This window comes from Bombina bombina, unplaced genomic scaffold (genome assembly GCF_027579735.1).
Source record: "Bombina bombina isolate aBomBom1 unplaced genomic scaffold, aBomBom1.pri scaffold_1731, whole genome shotgun sequence".
In the NCBI taxonomy this organism is placed as follows: Eukaryota; Metazoa; Chordata; class Amphibia; order Anura; family Bombinatoridae; genus Bombina; species Bombina bombina.
In genome coordinates, this window is record NW_026510759.1 from 19,019 (window position 1) to 39,404 (window position 20,386).

Genomic DNA, 20,386 nt, shown 5'->3' on the forward strand with positions numbered 1-20,386 from the left:
CTCCCCTAGCAGTACACGGAGGTTTTCAAGCTTAAACTTAAAATTAGAAATGTCTGAATCCACTCTATTGGGATCAGAACCGTCACCTGCAGATTGAAGCTCTCCGTCCTCATGTTCTGCATACTGTGACGCAGTATCTGACATGGCCCTATTATTATCAGCGCACTCTGTTCTCACCCCAGAGTGATCACGCTTACCTCTAAGTTCTGGTAATTTAGACAAAACTTCAGTCATAACATTAGCCATGTCCTGTAATGTGATTTGTAATGGCCGCCCTGAAGTACCCGGCGTTACAATATCACGCACCTCCCGAGCGGGAGATGCAGGTACTGACACGTGAGGCGAGTTAGTCGGCATAACTTTCCCCTCGTTGTTTGGTGAATGATGTTCAATTTGTACAGATTGACTTTTATTTAAAGTAGCATCAATGCAATTAGTACATAAATTTCTATTGGGCTCCACTTTGGCTTTAGCACATATAGCACAGAGATATTCCTCTGAGTCAGACATGTTTAACACACTAGCAATTAAACTAGCAAACTTGGAATACTTTTCAACTTAATTTACAAATAATATGAAAAACGTACTGTGCCTTTAAGAAGCACAGAAAAAAAGTTATGACAGTTGAGTAACACGAAACCGGAGAAACTATAAAATCAAATTCTTTCCGGTAAAAGCACAATTTTAGCAAAGGATTGCCCCCATTAGCAATGGATAACTAACCCTTAAATAGCAGAAAAAATGTACAGAATATAAACGTTTTTTATCACAGTCAAAGCACAATCTCACAGGTCTGCTGTGAGTGATTACCTCCCTCAAAATAATTTTTGAAGACCCTTGAGCTCTGTAGAGACGAACCGGATCATGCAGGGAAGAAAACAGACTTGTGACTGAATTTCTGATGCGTAGCAAAAGCGCCAAAATAGGCCCCTCCCCCTCACACACAACAGTGAGGGAGATCAGTAAACTGTCTTAAATTAAATAAAACGACCGCCAAGTGGAAAAACAGTGCCCAAAACAATTTTTCACCCAGTACCTCAGATAATTAAACGATTTAACATGCCAGCAAAACGTTTAACATCAAATAAATGAAGTGTCATTAGAAAGCCTGTTGCTAGTCGTTCTCACTGCAAGTTAGGCTAAAGTTTTATGCATACAGTATTATCCCAGTGAAGTGCCATTCCCCAGAATACTGAAGTGAAAATATACATACATGACAGCCTGATACCAGTTGCTACTACTGCATTTAAGGCTGAACTTACATTATATAGGTATTGGCAGTATTTTCTCAGTCAATTCCATTCCTCAGAAAATAATATGCTGCTACATACCTCTTTGCAGGTGAACCTGCCCGCTGTCCCCTGATCTGAAGTTTACCTCACTCCTCAGATGGCCGAGAACAGCAAAATGATCTTAACTACGCCGGCTAAAATCATACAAAAACTCAGGTAGATTCTTCTTCAAATTCTACCTGAGAAGGAACAACACACTCCGGTGCTGTTTTAAAATAACAAACTTTTGATTGAAGATATAAAAACTAAGTATAATCACCACAGTCCTCTCACACATCCTATCTATTAGTTGGGTGCAAGAGAATGACTGGGTGTGACGTAGAGGGGAGGAGCTATATAGCAGCTCTGCTGGGTGATCCTCTTGCACTTCCTGTTGGGGAGGAGTTAATATCCCAGAAGTAATGATGACCCGTGGACTGACCACACTTAACAGGAGAAAAAAAATTTGAAAAAATAAATTTTCGGTTTTCAGCCAAGTGCATCCCGGATTTTCGGGTTCGGTTTCGGTCCAGAATTTCCATTTCGGTGCATCACTAATTGTATTGTTAGTTTGCATCTGTTGATTTTGTTATTATATACTTTATGAACATTTTAAATGGGCTGAGCTTGATGAGAGATCATATCTCATTATGTTATCAATCTATGTAAACACAAAGGCTTCCTTTTCTTATCTCTGTCCTAGAAAACAATTAAAAGTTAACATTTTAGAGCCTGTCTCTCTGAATCCCCCACCCCCTTGCAGTGTGATTTAAGACTACTGACAAAGAGAATTTAAAGGACTGGGGTGGAGCACATGAAAAATACAAAATGTAGAGTCTTTTAAGCATTGTACAAATTGGTCACAAGGAGGGTACCCAGTCCCGGTGCTAGGATTTTTGGTTACACAGGCGAAGATACATTTTGCCCCCCCCCCCCCCCCCAAAAAAAAATGTGTGTGTATATGTATGTATATGTGTATATGTGTATATATATATATATATATATATATATATATATATATATATATATATATATATATATATATATATATATATATATACACACATACACACACACACTGCAATTGTTGCTTCTTAACAAAATGTTCTATTGATGTGTTAAAGGGACATGGAACCCCAAATTTTTCTTTCATGATTCAGGTAGAACATATCAGTTTAAATAACTTTCTAATTTACTTCTACTATCAATTGTGCTTAATTATCATGGTATGCTTTTTTGAAGGAGCAGTGATGACCTACTGGGAGCTAGCTGTTCACATCAGTAAGCCAATGATAAGTGGTATATATGTGCAGCCACCAATCAGCAGCTAGCTTCCAGCTCCTGAGTCTTCCTATGTATTCTTTTCAATAAAGGATATTAAGAAAACAAAGCAATGTAGATAAAAGAAGTACATTTAAAATTATATGCTCTTTTTGAATCATGAAAGAAAACGTCTGAGGAAGGGGACGGTTGGCTCCCCGAAACGTCACTACACAAAATACATTTTTGTTGCTATAAGTCCAGAGAGTGCAGTTCCATACTTTTGAAATTGAATATTTACGCTCCTGACACCCTGGCTCTTTATATGTAAGGTGAGAGTGCAAATCCCTATGAACTTAGTATATATATATAGGTTAGTGTAGAATTTATTATATACAAAGATGGATAGAGAAGTCACATAAAATTAATCAATAGTTAAAAGGTTGGACACATATATTCAAAATTTAGGAGCCAGGTTTTTCAGGGTATGTATATAAATTTTATATATTTATATAAATATGGAAGAAGCTATGTTGCATAAAACATAACAAATGTTTCAAACAAGACCACTAATACTGTAAATGAACATGGGATGTAAGTGTTAACAACTCATGCAGACTTATAGCATTTTTTTTTAACCAAGTAAGGGATAAGGGCAGCCAAGTACTTAAACAAGTGTTTGGAGAGGCTTCTGATTACATAAGTAACTTGATAAGTATTTCACAGGGAAGAATGATTTACAGCCTGTCCTTGCCTTTTACACACAGCACATTTTTTACAAACATTTAACCCCTTAATGACAACTGACGTACCAGGTACGTCATGCATTAACAAGCAGTTAATGACAATGGACGTACCTGGTACGTCAGTTGTCTAACAGAGTGCTGGAAGTGATCACAATCACTTCCAGCAGCTCTGAGGGTATTGCAGTGATGCCTCAATATGGAGGCATCCAGCAATACCCCTTTACAAGACTCAGATGCAGAGAGAGCCACTCTGTGGCCCTCTCTGCACCGGTAGTGATGGTGCCGATGGTGCCTTTGGGAGGTGGGAGGAGGGAGCGTGTGCGCGCGTGCACGCATGTGCACGTGCGCACATTAGCCACACTGACACCAATGAAAAAGGAAGGGAAATTTTTTTTTTTTTATTTTTTTTTTTTTACATTTAAAAGGATCTGGGAGGGGGAGGGGGTGGGGGTATTGTGGGAGGGCTGCTACACTACAGAAATAATTAAACCTACAAATAAAAGTTAAAAATAAAATTAAAATAGTTTGGTTTGTGGGGCCAAACTGGGTACTGGCAGACAGCTGCCAGTACCCAAGATGGCGGTAATTAGGTAGGGGAGAGGGTTAGAGAGCTGTAGGGGGGATCAGGGAGGTTGGGGCTAAGGCAGGGGTCCATCACAACTAAAATATTTTATAATTTTTATTTAAAAAAAAAAAAAACTCTTTTATTTAGTACTGGCAGACTTTCTGCCAGTACTTAAGATGGCGGTAACAATTGTGGGGTGGGGGAGGGAAGAGAGCTGTTTGGGAGGGATCAGGGGGTGGGATGTGTCAGGTGGGAGGCTGATCTCTAAAATTAACCCTGCAAGCTCCCTACAAGCTACCTAATTTAACCCCTTCACTGCTGGGCATAATTCACGTGTGGTGCGCAGCAGCATTTAGCGGCCTTCTAATTACCAAAAAGCAACGCCAAAGCCACATAAATCTGCTATTTCTGAACAAAGGGGATCCCAGAGAAGTTTTTACAACAATTTCTGCCATAATTGCACAAGCTGTTTGTAAATAATTTCAGTGAGAAACCTAAAATTGTGAAAAATGTAAAGTTTTTTTTTTTATTTGCTCGCATTTGGCGGTGAAATGGTGGCATAAAATATAGCAAAATGGGCCTAGATCAATACTTGGGGTTGTCTACTACACTACACTAAAGCTAAAATTAACCCTACAAGCTCCCTACAAGCTCCCTAATTAACCCCTTCACTCCTGGGCATAAAACATGTGTGGTGCGCAGCGGCATTTAGCGGCCTTCTAATTACCAAAAAGCAACCACAAAGCCATATAAGTCTGTTATTTCTGAAAAAGGGGATCCCAGAGAAGCATTTACAATCATTTGTGCCATAATTGCAGAAGCTGTTTGTAAATAATTTCAGTGGGAAACCTAAAGTTTGTGACAAAATTTGTGAAAAAGTTAACTTTTTTTTTTTTTTATCATCGCATTTGGCGGTGAAATGGTGGCCTGAAATATACCAAAATGGGCCTAGATCAATACTTTGGGATGTCTTCTAAAACAAAATATATACATGTCAAGGGATATTCAGGTATTCCTGACAGATATCAGGGTTCCAAAGTAACTAGCGCTAATTTTGAAAAAAAGTGGTTTGGTAATAGCAAAGTGCTACTTGTATTTATGGCCCTATAACTTACAAAAAAAGCAAAGAACATGTAAATATTGGGTATTTCTAAACTCAGGACAAAATTTATAAGCTATTTAGCATGGGTGTTTTTTGGTGATTGTAAATGTGTAACAGATTTTGGGGGTCAAAGTTAGAAAAAGTGTGTTTTTTTCCATTTTTTCCTCATATTTTATCATTTTTTTTTTTAGTAAATTATAAGATATGATGAAAATAATGGTATCTTTAGAAAGTCCATTTAATGACGAGAAAAACGGTATATAATATGTGTGGGTACAGTAAACGAGTAAGAGGAAAATTACAGCTAAACGCAAACACTGCAGAAATGTAAAAATAGCCATTGTCATTAAGGGTAAGAAAATTGAAAAATGGTCCGGTCATTAAGGGGTTAAAAAGAAAACAAAAAACTCTGAAATATATATACACATTTATAGCTCAAAAGCTAAAGCAACTAACTCAGTCACTGTTTTTGTATAATAAATTATTTTAGCTTAAATTCGAAACTGACAAGTCTTTGCATCCCCCTTAGTCCTTTCCCCACTGTTTATAACACCCAGAGTCGTAAAGGAAATGTGAAAGGAATGCAATAAAAGTGGTGAGGTCAAGACCCAGTAAAGAGGCAGACTGCTGAGATTGCTATAGGTCCCTACCTGTCTGTCATTCTGTTATCTCACACAGAATAGCAGTGGAGGGGGAGAATTAACACGCAGCTAAAACAGCATAACCCTCCGTGTTGGAAGCTTAGCCCAGCCCCTGGTGAAATCTGGTTCCGCTGCGGCAGATTAGTTACACAGACATAAATCACAGATCTGCGTGCTGAATGTCAGTGACAAGTAGGGAGAAGTGCAGCTGCCTGTAACCCATGTACTTCTCCCTAGGTAAAGCAAGCATACACACAAATAATTTTTTGTAGACACAACTCCAGGCTCCAGTGCATTGGATAATCAAACCCTGCTAACGGCACACAAGTATTTTTTACAAGCAGCACACTCACCCATCACCCACATTGAGTTGTTCCATCTTCCCACCAAAGCCAGAGCGCAGGTCTGTCTGACTGCATACATACAGCATGCGATCAGTGTGATGAGGGCTGAGGCCAGAAAATGAGCGGGCAGTGAAAAGGCGGTGCTAGAAGTCAAGTGTGTGTGTGACATCATACACTCTGTTTACCTGCACTATCCATGATTCCTCTCCACTCGCCCCTAATTGCCCCTGGCTTAGTGGATGCATTGGACCCGACCCATCGTGTATAAGGTCCGTTCCGGCTGCTGTCCTGTGCTGCTGCTCCTCTCGTCTTCTGACTGCCACCTGGTCATGGGTTTCTTCTGTGCAGCGCGGGCGGACAGCGGGCTCAGTCACACCCACGCACCTCCTCATGTGGCTGGCTGCCTGTGTCAGGTTCCCTTCCCTCTCACTCAGTCAGAGAGTGACGTGATGATCATGTGACATGTCATCACAAGGTTGGACCGGCAGCCAGTCAGTCAGACTAGAGTTAGCCACTCAGTGGCAGGTGCTGCCCAACTTAGGCTACTGGCAAGTCAGCTCCGCCTCCCTCGTCATCGGTACCAGCAGTCCTCCCGGCTCCACCTCCACTGAGCACTGTTTAACTAGTCTACAGTCAGTTGTTGTTATTATGATCAAATAAAATTAAATTATAAATTATATGTAATTATAATGTCATTATGTATGTCGCGACTCGCGGGGGGTTGGATCGGATGGATGGATCAACTAATAAAAAACTAAAAAAACTTATTTTTTTTTGTCATAGATAGGGCAACAGCAGTCCGACTGCTCAGCTGAGCGCCCCCCTGCTAATGCGCCCTAAGGCAGGAGCCTATGCTGCCTATTACAAAATGCCGGCCCTGAGGGTACCTATCCGGTACAAAAAGACTACAGATACAGTGTGTAGCTTCATGCGGTCTGTAACAACGGACTATCACACGCATAGTATCTGTGTATGTTTGTACCTGTTACTCATAGTGATCTACAAGAACTTTAGCTTTTGTTATTAATAAATTGTACATTTGTCTGTGTCTGTATCCAGTCTGCCTGGGGTCTGCACAATAAACCTGATTATCTTGAGCTGTTGAAGCTCTAACTAATGTGAGTATTCTGGGTCTGCCTTCCATCTGGGGAGTGAAGATTACACAGTATTATGCTCAGGGGCGGAACTATCAGTGGTGCAGAGATCGCAGTTGCGACCGGGCCCGGCAGGTCCAACCCTGGGGGGGGGCCCTCAGCACAACAAAACTTTTTTTCAAACTTTTGACTTTTTTTTTTTTCCCAACAAACATTTTTTTTCTCAGTATTTTTTTTCAGTGACTGCATGCCTGCATAATTGTAACAGTTTTAAATCAGAGCGTTGCCGCAGGTTACCATGGCAACGCTCAAACATTTGCTGGCTGCAGTGCTGACTGAGCGGGAAAGAAGGAGGCTGCGACTCTGCGAGGCAGGAGATGTCAGAATGCAGCCAGTAACCCAGAGTACAGGTCAGCTGCTTGTTCTGTTGTGGCAGGGGCGTATCATGGCCTAGGGCCCACACATACTTTTTAAAAGATTAGATGCATTTTTTTATTTTTTAATATGGAAATTCTTTTTTATATGTTTCAATTGTGGCAGTCTGGGGGAGAGAGCTTTAACAGTTATTTTGACGGGCGGCAGGAGTTAGTGTCAGGAGCGGGAGCACCTCAGTCTGTGGCTTGTGACTGAGAGGATTGCAGAGAGACAGAGTCGGAGCGCACAACAGTAAGGTAAATAGGCTCTGGCTTTTGCTTTAGAAAGCAAACCTCAGTACACTATTCCTTATCTAGTTAGCAAGTTTTGAACTTGGTGCCCTCCCTGCCGTTCCAGCAGACAGCAGCTCAGTGACCGGCAGGCTCAGCAGTGGATCTCTCCCCCACTTTGCCTTTCCCTGATGTGAGTATGTGAGTTATTTACATCCTGTCAGCTAACGCGCAACACACAGAAGAGAGAGGTAACAAGGGAGGTCATTGCAGTAGAATTAATAAAGTTGTTGTGAAAGTTACGCTGCCTGCCTTTCCTGCTCTCGGTCTGAGTCTGACCAGGTAAGACCCCCTCCTCCTCCTGCTGCTGATTTAGGTTTACTGAGCCTTACAGAGTTACAGAACATAACTTCTGCTGTTAGGTGAGACTTCTCAGCATTCTATTAACTTATTTTAACCCTTTCCTACCAGTGGGATATATTTGTAAAAAATACAGCACAATTGCCAGTTATTTGTTAATATTATAATCATTTTCCTGTATGTTTTATAGTTCAACCCATGCTCAAAATATATATATTTATTTATTATGTGGGTGTATACACAGTCTCCAAATGGTGCCCCTCTTTTTAAAATGTTTCTGACCCAAGAGCGGCTTACAGTGCAGAAGTTGTAATATGTCGCTATACAAGAAATGGAATACTTGCAAGCCTTGTTGCAAGAGCCACTTGAGGGGATGCTTTCTGAATGTCATTTGCTATTTTACCTGAAAAAGCCTTACAGCCCAGAATGATTGTGCTTAATGTTTAAAAAAATAAAGTAAAAATCCTCATAAAAATGCTTCTATTTCTGGGCTGTGTGTGAGAGTGTGTATGTGTGTGTGTGTGAATGTGTATGAGAGTGTTTAAGTATGTATGAGAGATGGAGTGTGTAAGTGTGTGTGTATGAGAGTGTGTAAGTGTGTGTGAGTGTGTAAGTGTGTGTGAATGTGTATAAGAGTGTTTAAGTATGTGTGAGAGTGTGTGAGTGTGTATGTGTGTGTGAATGAGTGTGTGAGAGTGTCTAAGTGTGTGTGTGTGAGAGTGTATGAGAGTGTTTAAGTATGTGTGAGAGTGTGTAAGTGTGTGTGAATGTGTATGAGAGTGTTTAAGTATGTGTGAGAGTGTGTAAGTGTGTGTGAATGTGTATGAGAGTGTTTAAGTATGTGTGAGAGTGTGTAAGTGTGTGTGAATGTGTATGAGAGTGTTTAAGTATGTGTGAGAGTGTGTAAGTGTGTGTGAATGTGTATGAGAGTGTTTAAGTATGTGTGAGAGATGGAGTGTGTAAGTGTGTGTGTATGAGAGTGTGTAAGTGTGTGTGAATGTGTATGAGAGTGTTTAAGTATGTGTGAGAGTGTGTAAGTGTGTGTGAATGTGTATGAGAGTGTTTAAGTATGTGTGAGAGTGTGTAAGTGTGTGTGAATGTGTATGAGAGTGTTTAAGTATGTGTGAGAGATGGAGTGTGTAAGTGTGTGTGAATGTGTAAGAGTGTGTAAGTGTGTGTGAATGTGTATGAGAGTGTTTAAGTATGTGTGAGAGATGGAGTGTGTAAGTGTGTGTGTATGAGAGAGTGTAAGTGTGTGTGAATGTGTATAAGAGTGTTTAAGTATGTGTGAGAGTGTGTGAGTGTGTATGTGTGTGTGAATGAGTGTGTGAGAGTGTCTAAGTGTGTGTGTGTGAGAGTGTATGAGAGTGTTTAAGTATGTGTGAGAGTGTGTAAGTGTGTGTGAATGTGTATGAGAGTGTTTAAGTATGTGTGAGAGTGTGTAAGTGTGTGTGAATGTGTATGAGAGTGTTTAAGTATGTGTGAGAGTGTGTAAGTGTGTGTGAATGTGTATTGTAGTGGTTCACACCTAATTCACTTATAAGGTCTTAAAGCACAGTAATATTGAAATATAAATTACAAGCACTGAACTTTAAATGTTATATCAGTGAAACAGGTCTCATTTCTTACAAATAAAGTTTTGAGTACAATAAAGAAATGGTACTTGAGTAGATAACATTGTTTAAAAATAAATTTTTATTATACAGAAAAATCAGCTTACAGAAGTAATATAAAATTAAATTAATTTAAATCCAATATACACACAGAGTTAAAAGACTTAGTTAAACTTGCTTTCAATAACAATTGTTACATACCACTCGAAATGACTTCTTTGCAACCAAATCTTATCCTTAGTGATGCTCTATAACATCCTGTCAGAGTCACCTCCTTATGTTTACAACAAGGTGTTTTTATAGTTTTTTATTTGGATGACGTCATCATTTATTGTTTTCTTTTTATATGTATTTTTAGCATCATTTTAACATCAACAAAACTTGTCTAGCTTTTTCTATCTTCAACTATGTGGCCCCGATAATCTGTTATACAAGAGTTTAGACATACGCACTTTAAATTGCAAGGAGCATCCATTTTAGAGCTATAAATTCAAGGCTGAATAAACCTCCATTTTAGATCATATAACATCTTATGTTAAAACTAGTTATTTGGTTAGTATGTTAGCAGACAGATAATAAAAACCTTTTATATTGTAAAAGACTTTTGTTTAAACATATAAAAGGATACAGTTATACATTGTACACATTGTAGAAGTAACATATATTTGAATATAGTCATATACTTTATATATTGCAAAATAAGCATATTAAAGATTATATTTCTCACAATTTATGTGAACAGGCTCTTATAACAAGGTACAGTCTTTATGTATAGAAGCTGTACATGATAGATTTAAAAGAAATCTATCATTTATAGTTAGTTATAAGTGTCTTGCTGAAAGAATGTATTTCTTACTGTTGGTATAGTTATCAAGTGAATAGCAATATTAATTTGCAATCTAACATTACATAGCAGCTTTTATTGAGACAAGCATGCTATAAACAAAGTTTATTTGCAAAGCTGTGCATTGTTAACTAAAAATTAAATTTACAAGAACAGGTGTATCACAGGGTTAATGAAAGCCTGTTACAGCCCCTCCAATACATTCTTGAGGAAAAGATAAGAAAGTGTCCATCCCTTCGTTCTCACAGAAAAAGAAATGCATCATTAATGTCCGGGATTCAGCAGAGTAACGGACATGAAATCAAAGTGTCCTTAATAATGCAAACAAAATAAAGTCCGACATTAATGATACAGGAATTAAACTGAACTTTTTCATAAACTTCTTCAAGTAGGAGTATATCTGTAATTAGTCCATGAAGCGTTGAGCCAGACAGAACATCATGTTTGTATTCCGTTATGGAAATTTTTACAGCAAACTTTTCACTGAACAAGATAATCAACATTTCGTTTGTAATCCGTTATGGGAAGTTTGAAGCAAACTGTTAGTTGAACAGAAACGTTTTACACCTGCACCAGCAAGAAAAACAGTTGGATCCCAGCCAATGTAAGTATGACGGATTCATACAAATAAAAAAATCTCCATAAAGCTTCGTTGAAGCATATTAGCATTCATTTTATAAGTTACAAGATTGTAACGTCAAATAACTGTAAATCCTTAGGTAACCCTCCTCATTGGAAGATGACTTGCCATTTAGTAATACGTCGTAAATAAATTCTCCAAAATATCCATTTGATAGAAACTGGTTAATTAGTGTATGATTCATTAGTGGATGAGGTATAGATGTCCAGTTAGCATGGTATTTCTTGCTTGGAGAAATATCCTCATAAAAATGAGTGTCGTAGGAGTAAGTTTATTACTTTCAAAAAACGTGCACATTCCTCATTCTTGATTCTGCTTTAATGCAGAGACACTGATAACAATTTGTAATCCAAGGTTTTTTTTTTTTTTTTTTTAAGTCAAGTAGATAATAAATTGTAATCCACAGGTTTTCTTCGTGAAAATAAAGGATTATTAATGTTTCTAACCAATAAGTTTATACTGGTTACATTTACAATAAAAATACATTTATAATAAAAATAATAAATCTTTACTTCTACAGATGTTATTGGCATGTAAATTATAGCTTAACAAGATATATACATATAGCATATATGAATTATAGCATAACATGATAATAAGCTTGCCGTTTCTTTTCTGGCATTTCATCCAAAAGAAAACAGGTTGACAAAAAATTGCTTATTATTATTTTTTTTTTTACTTAGATTTTCTCCTAGGAAGAAAGGACAAAAATTCTAAATAAAATGATACACAATACTATGGCTATTAATACATAGTACATATTCCCAGTATGTCTCCAAAGATACCATTCCCCACTGTAGCTAAACCTTCTCCAATTTTTGAAATAACATTACCCAATGCTGGCATTATTGGAATCAATGATTTACCTAAAGTTCTAATCCATGCAAGTCAATTCTTAAGAGGTCTGCATGTGTCCTTTTAACCAATTTTTCTATTGCCTCATGGGAGGAGCCCAATCTCACTTGCATGTTATGTAAATGAGCCCAGAATGCTGTCATGTATGGAATTTGCAATGTAATATGGGGTACTTGCATTTGTTAAATGTGACCTAGCATTTATATTCTTAATCACAGGTGGTGTTAAAATTGTATTATAACACTTCACAGATTCATTAACTGTTATCATTGTAGCTTGCAACATTGAGATATTACAATCATTTTGATTAGTAATCACAACATATGACCCATTATGAATTGGTTTTATGTGAGTGTATGGTGATTTTACAGGCGTAATTTTAACTGTGCAATCAGAGTCTTGTTTATCAACACCACATGGTTTTCGTTTGTAGACATTTTCACATACTAAATATCCTAGAACAACACAATTTTCTGTTTCAATATATTCCCAGCTATCACAATACTGTGAAATATATTGATATGATTGTTGAATTTGTAACAATGCCATATGATCAGGAGAAGTAATTAAATGCCCAAAATTAACAATTTCCCAATTTGTTGTGTATACATTTCCAGGTATTATTATCTCATAATATATATATATATATTTCCCATACACAATCTTCTGGGTTATTTGTTATTCTATGCTTTAATTCTCTTATAAATCATTGATTTTGAAATATGCAGCATAATTTCTGTTTGTTTTACCGTTAGACTTAATTGTGTAGAAATTTCTGTAACATTTAATAATGTAATATCAATGTGTCCTTCTTGTAAAGTTAACCTTATAGCTGTTATCATGTGATCTCTTAAGATCATCAATCCTCTTTTTACGTCTTCATCATTAATATCTGAAATTTCACTGACAATTAATACTGCATCACTTAATAAATGCCCTGTCAATATCTGAACTTCAGCATTAGACATTAACTGCCTTTTATTTGTTTTTTCTTCTGTATTACAATCATCTGGAATTGTATTCTCTATTGTAATATATGTTACATTATCAAATATATTATTTGTTCCCCAAACAGCTTCATCATAAGTCATATCTGTCACATTTTGCTTATAACATTTAGCATATTTACATGGTATGTCATCAACTGATATATTTACATCCATTTGTAGTTTCATACTTGCAATTACTACATTTACTGGATATTTTATCTATGAGACATTTCTGAAACAGGGAATATTACATAATTTTTGTTAATAATGTGATGTTTTGTCACGCACCAAAACCCAGCTATGCCTACATAATGTAGGAACCCCTTATCAATGTCTTTAGGTTAAAAACAAAATATGTCCTTGATTCCTTAAGGTAGAAACAACAGGATGTACATTGATAGTTTGTTTCCAAGTCACAAATGCCCTTTTTAATTAGCTCTTCAACTGTTATATTACAAAGATTGTTCTTTTCTTTGCATGAGTGACTGTAATACATTGTATTTAAGAAAGCTGCATATCTTGGCTTTGTACATGTATCCCATTCTTTTAGATTAAAACATTTCATCCTTTCCTTTCTTATTCCATTCTGTAGGTAATGCTTGCTCTCGCAGTCTTCCAGTCTGTTGATCCACTACTTCAAGCTGAAGTTTCTCAAATAGTTGCAGGTATCCTTCATCTGTATGTAACTCTGGTGTCCACCATTCTGAATAAAGTGTGTTAGTACAAAACACTGCTCCATTATATGATTTTACTCCTCCAGGAAACCTGTATTCCTCCTACTCTGCGTTTTCCCAGAATGCAATGCGAGGATCTGTGTGATTTTCAGGAAAGAAGCCTTTTTGAGTTAATTATCCTGTGTTTAGATAAAAAATAGGATATTCTTTATACTTGACTTTGTCAATTGTAATCCCAGGACGTGGACATTGATCTGCTTTTATTTCATTTGCAGGCCATCTCCTTGTCCCTTGAAAGTCCACATAATAGCAATGTGCAAATGTTGAAAAACACATTTTTTTCTCTGTATGTCTTTTGTTTCCAGTATTCTTGCAAAGGCAAACCATATTCCTAAGTCTTTGCTTGTATCATTTCCATTTGCCCATTTATGTGATCTTTTACCAATTTTCTTCCCATTTGAGTTGTGATCTTTGCTTTCTTTGATATTACTGTTGAATCTATCAATACGACTTGAGATATTCCTAATACCTTTTGTTTTTGTATTATAGGTTTTGGAAATGGTTTCCAATAAATTCCTTGCAGTAGCTCATTCATCTTTATTTCTACAGGTTGCAGATTGTAATGTTCAGCTCTTTTTAGTCTTGATATCATTGGTACAGCATCCTCTTGAGCTTTTGTTTGATTCCATGCCAGAACAGCTCCAGGTCTCTTTGCAAGATTATTCCACTGTAGACGAAAAACTACCATGCAGGTTGATATCAAGATAAGGAGAAGTATAAAAAGTATCAGTACTGTATATCTCAATATTTTAAGGTTTTTATAACTGAACAAGTTCTTTAACATTTTTAGTCCTTGTTGTTGTATCAGTGTTCGTGCTGATAGCATAGTATTTATGATAGGTAAAACAGGATTAGATCTTGTAACTGGTGTTGGTGTATCAAATGAATCTACTTCAGTTATTTGATCACCTTCTTCAACATCATAATAAAAAAAGGTGTTATAGTCTCTGGATTTGAAGAAAATGGCATCATTTGAAATTGATTATTAATCCGGTTTGCTTCATTCAGAGTAACCCACTGAGAGTAAGTCAGAGGGTTTGTCATCTTCTAACTCAAATTTAGAAGCTGGTTTTAAGTTATCAATGCTGACAATTCTGTCTTTTCCTTGTTTGTCTTCTATAATCAAAGTCCTTAGGTTAATGACATGTTTTACCTTTGTAGGTTTCCACCTTGGCCATAAAGGTTTCGCTGCTTGAACTCTTTCCTGGACAAACTGACCAACCTGTGGTGTCCAAGCTCATAAAAGGTTAGGTGTAAAAGCAGGAAGTGCAAAACAATCACGTATTTCTTGTAAAATAGATAATTGCTCTAATCTCCCTGGTGCAGAAAGGTTCTCAGTATTAAACATTGTATTCATAGGTATACCATATAACAATTCATAAGGTGTTTTCCCAGAAATAACAGAAGCTATATTATTTAAACCTACTTGTACATAAGTTAACAGGGGATACCACTGTTTTGGGCGGTTAGTTAGTAGCTTGGTTAACAATCGTTTTACCTCAGCATTTTTCCTTTCAACAACCCCACTACTTTGGGGATGATAAGGTGCACTGATTTCCCATTTTATATCAAAAGACTTAGCCCACTCTTGTGCTTTAGTAGATGTTAAAGCTGATCCAGCATCTGAGTGTAGGGCTTTAGGTTTACCAATACTTACTAAGGAATTGAGACTATCAAGTGTGGTACTAGCCGTGGCACTTTTAACAGGGTATAACCATGTGAACCTTGTACAAGCATCAACACATATTAAAACATTTTTGTATCCATGTGAGTAGGTAAAGGCCCTATGTGATCTAAATAAATCAGATCAAATGGCTTATTAGGAATTTCTTTAACAATGTATGGTTGTTTCTGGTGATTTGGATTATTAACAAGGAGACATGCTTTACAACTCACTATAACTCTTATGACCGTTTCCTTCATATTAGGCCACCAATATTTTGACTTTAGGGTAAATAAGACTTTATCTCGCCCTAAATGAGGATGTCCAATACTAGAATAGGCCATCTCTGTTATGTTTCATCTGTCTATGACAGGGGGAATAATCAATTCTTTGTCTCCAATCTTAACCATACAATGATTGTCTTTAAATTCATAAAGATATTTTTTAGGATAACCAGGTGGATTAGGTCTGGTTTTATCCAAGCAAGCATTTAACTCTGTGTCAAGATTACTGGTTGCTGTCATTCGAGTTTTAACTGCAATTACTGCATATTTTTACTTACACTTTGTGCAAGCGTATCTGCAAATGTATTGCCTTCTGTATGCAAAGAAGAACCTAACTTTCTATGAGCTGGTTCATGTACTACTTCAATATCAGGCTTTAGATCTAAATAAGCAGCAATTGCTTTCCATTTAACAATATGCTGTAATAGCTTTTTCTTTGCAGTTAAAAAACCATTAGATTTCCAGATTCGTAAATCCTGGAATACAGATCTTGCCAGGTATGCAGAATCAGTTACAGTCAACACCGGACTTTTATCTAACAATGCTTCCTTCATAGCAAATGCTAATGCAGAAATTTCTGCAAATTAAGCTGAATGATCCCTTAAAGGGATTTGCCATGAACGCATCAAAGTCAGAGTGGGAGAATATTTTGCAATTCCTGCTCCAGCAGATTTATTTACTTTCTCTTTACTAAAGATTATTGCAGAGCTATCAGTGTAAAATATAGCTGAATTGTAATAATTTGGATAAGTTTATAAATTCCAACTTGAGGGTTGCTTTGGAGCTGGTAAATCATCTAGAGGTGTCAGATTCTTATCATGAATAAAATGTATCTGTGGGTCTTCCAAAATAGAAAACCATTTTATCCATCTATTCTTTAGTGCTTCCTTGTCTGGTATAGTTTGCTTTTGTAAGTTATCAAGTGAGGCTACTGGTGTATGTACATATATATCTTTCCCCTGTGCAATCTGTCTTGACTTTAACAGTGTTATATTAACAGCTACCAAAAGCTTCTCTATCATAATAAACTTTATCTCTGTTTTTGAATATACATAAGATAGAAGTGCTATTGGAATTGTCTCATTTACGTTATATAACCTTATATAGCTTGCATTCGGCGATATATTTATGTAATCTAATAGATCCTTAGTACTATCTCTTTGAGCTAAATACTCTGTTCTATTTACTGCCTCTAATAATGCATTTAATAATGCATTTAGTGCCTCTTCCTGAGTCGTCCACTTAAAAAGTATCCTTGGTCTTTTTGTTTTAGATTTTTATCTCCCTTGAGACTGCAGCATGCAGAGGTGCAATTAACACATTGAAATCAGGTATGAAAAACATTGCATAATTAAGTAAACAAATTATACTACTTAATTATTTTAGAGAATGTGGATGTGTTAAAGCTGCTATTATGTCTTTATAATTATCAGATAATCCTCTCCCCCTTTCAGAAATTTCAAATCCCAAGAAAGTAACAGTATGTCCTGCAATTTGAGATTTCTTAAGAGATACTACATAACCTGCAGCATGTAATATAGTCAAAACCTGATCCAACACTGCTATGTGTTACTCCTCACTATCATGTGAAAAATATCTCATCCACATACACCTCCACTTCTGGAAATTTAGACAATAAATTTACTACATCTGAAGTAAATAACGCACTCGAATTCAAAAATCCCTGAGGTAATCGGGTAAATACCAAAGTTTTGCCTTTCCAAGTAAAACCTGTTATCCAGTAACTATCTGGAGTAATAAGATGACTCCAAAATCCATTTGCTAAGTCTAACTTTGTCTAAAAAGTTTTCCTTCACAAATTGTGTAAAATAGAAGGTGCATGTGTATTTTGTGTTGCCACCCGTGGTGTAACTCTGTTAGCTTCTCTATAGTCTAATACCATTAACCAAGAACCATCCGGGTTGGGAACAGGGTAGACTGCTGAGTTCATTTGACTGTACTGTTCTTTTAGTACTCCTTGTTTAAGTAAATCATCAATGACTTTCTGTATATAGGGAATGGCTACACCATTGATTTTATACTGTGCCTGTTTGTTAGGAACTACTGTGCCTGTAGCAATATGATGACTGATACCTTTACAATGTCCAACCTGATTTTCCCACTTCTGAAATATTTTAACATTTTTCTTTAAGCAAAAATCTAAGATTCTAACATCAGATACTGCAGTATGATCTAATTGCATTTTCATAAATGCTGCTACATCAACTCTAGTAGTTAAAGGAAGTTTATCTTCCAGCTGCAATGAAATAAAATGTGCTACATCCTTATAAGCTATAAGAAAATCAGAATCAAGCTTAGGATGCTGAACTAATTCTAAGTGCACTCTTTTACCATTTATTTATACCTGTGTATTACATGAGGGATAAGTACCTTCACCTTTTAAAGTCTGTATAGTTATATTGCCTAATACATTTCCTTTAACATATCTGATTGTACTACAGATATTTATGCTTGTGTATATAAATACCCCTCATAAGTCTCTCCCCCATATTCTACTGTTAATTTTACTTCATTCACCTTCAGACTCTTCCGGGATGTCTGGTAGTGATTTCTCTATTTGCCCTACTTTTATTAGCAGTAGCTGGGGCAACTGAATTTTCACCCCTTTTAGTAGAACAAATCTCATGCTCCTGATATCTATCCTGACCCCTGTACCTTTTCCTTTATATCTCACACTACCATCTCCAAATCCACACCAATCTGGAGTTTTTTTTTTTTTTTTTAAATGGTCTCAATGTCCTGCGAGGAAATTCCTCATAAGGCAAATCTGAAATAGTAATAAACTGATTTTCATTGGTGTAAGATGGAGGTGCTTGGGAGTAAGGTAGTGGAGGGTTAAATTTAGTTTGTTTCTGTGTATATTGTTCTCTTGCATTCTTTTTTTTTTTTTTTTTACAAACTGAGCTCTGTTTTCCCTTGCTGGAAAATCTTTTCTCCTTTCCTTTTCTCTGCTATTTGAAGTTACTAGTGCATCTCCAGTCAGGTCCTTACCTACAAGTGTATAAGTATGTCTTAATATATATCAGGCATTTGCTATAGGTACAGAGAGTATTTGTCTCTCTATATCTAAAATTAAGCCTTGTCCTTTAACATTTGGCTTTAAACAACCCCATACCACGTCGTGATTATTCTTTGTAAATCTCAGCTCTAATAAATATGCTGCTACAATGCCACTATTTATATTCATCATTCCTAAAATATCAGCAAGTGAAGCCAAAGTATCTTTACCTTGTGTATTTACATGATATGCATAAATCACTAAATTCCACTTCCTTGCCTCAAATATAAAAACACACAAACCAGAGAATAAAATAGCATTAACTAACGTTCTATTTTGTGGAAGAAAATAAGTTGGATAAACTCCAGCTAATGCATAAACTCTGTCATTTAACCACAAAGCTATGTCCTTCGGATTGCGTGGCATCACTCCAATTGTTGTTTTTATATTTCATTTAGGAATTCCTGCAGCTTCAGCAAAAAAAAAAAAAAAAAACTTGCTATATGCCGGACACTCCAGACATTTTCACTATTTAAAACCTGAGCTTACATATAACCTAAAAATTGTATCACATTAAAAAGGTTTTCCCTCTCAGCTTGCTCATATTCTGCAGCTGGTATTATTTATTTTCCCTTTACTGGACTGTACTAACTAGATCTAGGAGTACCCCACATCTCAATTCAGGCTAAAGCCTTTAGGGCAATGTTTTTGTATTCCTGTAGCAATAACAGGAGGTCTGCCTAAAATCTCTACTATACCATCATAAGAAACATTTGTATTTCTATTTGTTGCAGGATCAAAATCTGCATCTATAGTGTGATATATAGGTTGTTGCAAAACTACTCCAGCAGCATTAGCAAAGTTTAAATGAATTAAACCATAACTGTATCTCCAAAGGAATAACCTCATAATTTCCAATGACTCTACCATTCTGCATTTTAAACACATAATTGAGCTTTAAAAGATTCTGCAAATCCTGATTAGCCATGATATTTCAGTACCTTCCCTCACGTGTGAGGGGACCCAGGTAAAATTATAATAATTATTATAAAACATATATTATCTCTCAAAACACCCAGGGAAGCCAATTGTAGTGGTTCCCACCTAATTCACTTATAAGGTCTTAAAGCACAGTTATATTGAAATATAAATTCCAAGCACTGAACTTTAAATGTTATATCAGTGAAACAGGTCTCATTTCTTACAAATAAAGTTTTGAGTACAATAAAGAAATGGTACTTGAGAAGATAACATTGTTTAAAAATAAATTTTTATTATACAGAAAAATCAGCTTACAGAAGTAATATAAAATTAAATTAATTTAAATCCAATATACACACAGAGTTAAGACTATTAGTTTAAACTTGCTTTCAATAACAATCGTTACATACCACTCGAAATGACTTCTTTGCAACCAAATCTTATCCTTAGTGATGCTCTATAATATCCTGTCAGAGTCATCTGCCTCATGTTTACAACAAGGTGTTTTTATAGTTTTTTATTTGGATGACGTCATCATTTATTGTTTTCTTTTTATATGTATTTTTAGCATCATTTTAACATCAACAAAACTTGTCTAACTTGTTTTAGGAACGTGGCCTTGAAAATCTGTTATACAAGAGTTTAGACATACGCACTTGAAATTGCAAGGAGCATCCATTTTAGAGCTATAAATTCAAGGCTGAATAAACCTCCATTTTAGATCATATAACATCTTA

General features: G+C 36.3%; 2 long non-coding RNA genes across 3 annotated transcripts; one reads left to right on the forward strand and one right to left on the reverse strand.

Annotated features, from left to right (window-relative positions):
- Positions 1 to 9,704: 9,704 nt before the first annotated feature.
- Positions 9,705 to 20,113, reverse strand: LOC128643443 (uncharacterized). 2 transcript variants are annotated; one of them, XR_008399818.1, is made up of 2 exons: positions 20,060 to 20,113; positions 9,705 to 14,924 (listed from the first exon to the last, which is right to left on the reverse strand). It is a non-coding gene; the product is annotated as an uncharacterized LOC128643443 (long non-coding RNA). The 2 variants fall into 2 exon arrangements; XR_008399817.1 differs by having other exon boundaries at positions 9,705 to 14,938; positions 20,060 to 20,099.
- On the forward strand, positions 14,258 to 17,083 carry LOC128643442 (uncharacterized). Its single transcript, XR_008399816.1, has 3 exons — positions 14,258 to 14,394; positions 14,864 to 14,948; positions 16,923 to 17,083. It is a non-coding gene; the product is annotated as an uncharacterized LOC128643442 (long non-coding RNA).
- Positions 20,114 to 20,386: the final 273 nt, after the last annotated feature.